Source organism: Schistocerca americana, chromosome 3 (genome assembly GCF_021461395.2).
Source record: "Schistocerca americana isolate TAMUIC-IGC-003095 chromosome 3, iqSchAmer2.1, whole genome shotgun sequence".
Classification (NCBI taxonomy): Eukaryota; Metazoa; Arthropoda; class Insecta; order Orthoptera; family Acrididae; genus Schistocerca; species Schistocerca americana.
The window spans coordinates 964,976,933-964,979,983 of NC_060121.1; positions in this window are offsets into that span (position 1 = coordinate 964,976,933).

A 3,051-nucleotide genomic window follows, 5' to 3' on the forward strand; every position below is an offset into this window, starting at 1 on the left:
CGTATAGTCACAGCGGAGAAGCGATGTAGCAAATATGTACGAAAAGATCACGAGCCGAAAGAAACAAGGTTTGCAGGACAAACCGGAGCTGGCGCCGATGTAAATTTTACTAATCGATTAATTCCTTTTGAAGAAGATTTTAATTGGGCTGAAATTAACGCGCAGCTAATGGCACAATTAGTATCTTCACCTTTCGGATTTTACATGCAAAAACAGTCGCCCTTAAAAATAACTCCGGACTGGAGATAGACTGATGGTTCAGGTTTGGTCCATCGGTGTATCGGACCTTGGTCTAAGACAAGTTTCAACCGTTTGAAAAAAATCTTACTGCGTTTGAATTTTAGGTGCAAAAACTTGTTTTTCTGAGAGGTTTTTGAAGCGAGCCTTTTCTACACTTTAAAGTTGTAAGAGTTCGAAAGTAGATAAATTGATTAAGTCAAAAAGAATTTTTTTCCCAATAATCTTTATCCGTAGTCGAGATACGATGGTTTAAAGTCGAGCTAAGCGTAGCCCGTAAAATGCGTTCTTAGTTGACTCGAATGAGCGGAAAATTCGTTTTAAAAAATCTTGTTCCACTCAGAATTTACGGTCAAAAAAGACGTTTTTCGTGAGTTTTCTGAAGCGCACTTTTACGTTTCAGACTTGTGCGAATGCCGGCCGAAGTGGCCGTGCGGTTAAAGGCGCTGCAGTCTGGAACCGCAAGACCGCTACGGTCGCAGGTTCGAATCCTGCCTCGGGCATGGATGTTTGTGATGTCCTTAGGTTAGTTCGGTTTACCTAGTTCTAAGTTCTAGGGGACTAATGACCTCAGCAGTTGAGTCCCATAGTGCTCAGAGCCATTTGAACCATTTTTTGAACTTGTGCGAATCGGTTCAAATGGTTTAAATGGCTCTGAGGACTATGGGACTTTACATCTGAGGTCATCAGTCCCTTAGAACTTAGAACTACTTAAACCCAAATAACCTAAGGACATCACACACATCCATGCCCGAGGCAGGATTCGAACCTGCGACGGTAGTAGTCGCGCGGTTCCGGACTGAAGCGCCTAGAACCGCTCGGCCACCGCGGCCGGCTATGCAAATCGGTTCAGATTATGTAAGAAGGTAGACAAATACACGTAATTAATGGACTTCCCTTTTTGTAGGGAGCACATTGTGCTCATTTGGGAGCTATCTAGTTGCTTGTAACATAGTAAACTGTTAGTCAAATCGCAGGAATTCTTTTCATTCCATGATTACCGGTTTCGCCGAAACTAAAGCCGCCATCATCGGAACTTAGGACACATACAAATTACAACATCAAGGCAAACAATGATGATATTAATAGTTGCCTGTAACACACAGGCCTTACGAAATTGTCGTGAGTAGCACATAGGCGTCCAAGAGAGATGACATAAATATTGTTTCCATCACATACAAGCGCACGCTAGATACTATGTATATGGAGTACCTAGCGTGCACTTGTATGTGATGGAGGCAGTTAATATTTATGTCTCCTCTCTTGAACGCCTATGTGCTACTCATGACAATTTTGTAATGCCTGCGAGTTATAGGCAACTATTAATATCATCATCGTTTGCCTTGATGTTGTAACCTGTATGTAGCCTAAGATCCGATGATGGCGACTTCAGTTTCGCCGAAACCGGTAATCATGGAATAAAAAGAATTCCTGCGATGTTGGCTAACAGTTTATTGTGTTATAATGTGCTTCCTGTTGTTTTGCGAAGGCTTTATCCGTTGCAAAGATGTAAGCAGCATGGTTCGAAAGACAATTTAAAAAATATACCGGATCACTTGTCGCCTGAGTCAACAAATATCTATGGCGGTTGCCAGGCTACGGCGGTCTAAGGTCAAAACTGTGGTAAAGTAAAAATTGGGAACCAGAATCAAAAATGCTGCTATCATAGCACAAAATAAGCGAATATGTCCTGGGCAGAGGCAGGGGTGTAAAAGTAAGGAATTGGCTTTTAGAATTGTCTGGCAGCTCCATCATCATCATCAGTGTTCTATCTAAAGGCAGGTTTTCAAATGGTAGTTCTCCAGGCTGTCCGGTCTTCTGCCATCCTCTTCAGGTCTGCATAATTTCCTCTTCCCTTTATGTCGTCTATCACCTTGTATCTCCTTCTTCCTCTCAGTCTTCTCCCACAAACCAATCCTTCCAAAGCATCTACTAGCAAGCACTCCCTTCTCAATGAATGTCCCAACCAGTTCTATTTCCTTTCTCTTACAACCATCAGCAGACATCTTCTCTCACCAACCCTTTCCAATACTCTTTCATTACTCACTCTTTCCGTCCAGCTTATTCTCTCCATTCTCCACCACATCCACATCTGAAATGCATCTAACCTTTTTTCATCCTCTCGTCTCAGTGTCCGTGTTTCTGCCCCATATAGTGCCACACTCCAGACAAAACATTTGCCAACCCTTTTCCTTAGTCCTTTATCTAATTTGCCACACAAGAGTCTCCTCTTTCTGTTGAATGCCTCCTTCGCTACGGCAATTCGGGTTTTAACCTCCTGGTGACATCTCAAGTCTTCAGTTATTGTGCTTCCGAGATATTTAAATTGACTTACTTGGCTAATGCTAGATTTTCCTATTTTAATATTGGACAGTCTGCGTCTTGTATTGATGACCATACTCTTTCCTTCTGCTGTGTTTATTTGCATCCCATATTCCACACGAGCTTCATTCAGATCTTTGAGCATTTTATTCACTGTCCGCTCACTTTTTGCCACTAATACCATGTCATCAGCAAATCTTATACATTCTATTCTCTTTCCACCAATACATATTCCGCTTTTCACATCTAAACTTTTCGCAATAATCTCTTCAAGGTATACGTTAAACAACAGTGGGGAAAGGCAACAACCTTGTCTAACAAATCGTCCAATGCTGCTTCCTTCTGGCATTTCAGTTCTAATCCCTATCCTTACTTTCTGGTGTAAATATAGATTCTGTATCAGTCGTCTCTCTCTTTCCAATCTACTCCTTTCCTCTTCAAAATATCCATCAGCTTGTTCCACTGAACTCTGTCGAAAGCCTTTTCTAAATC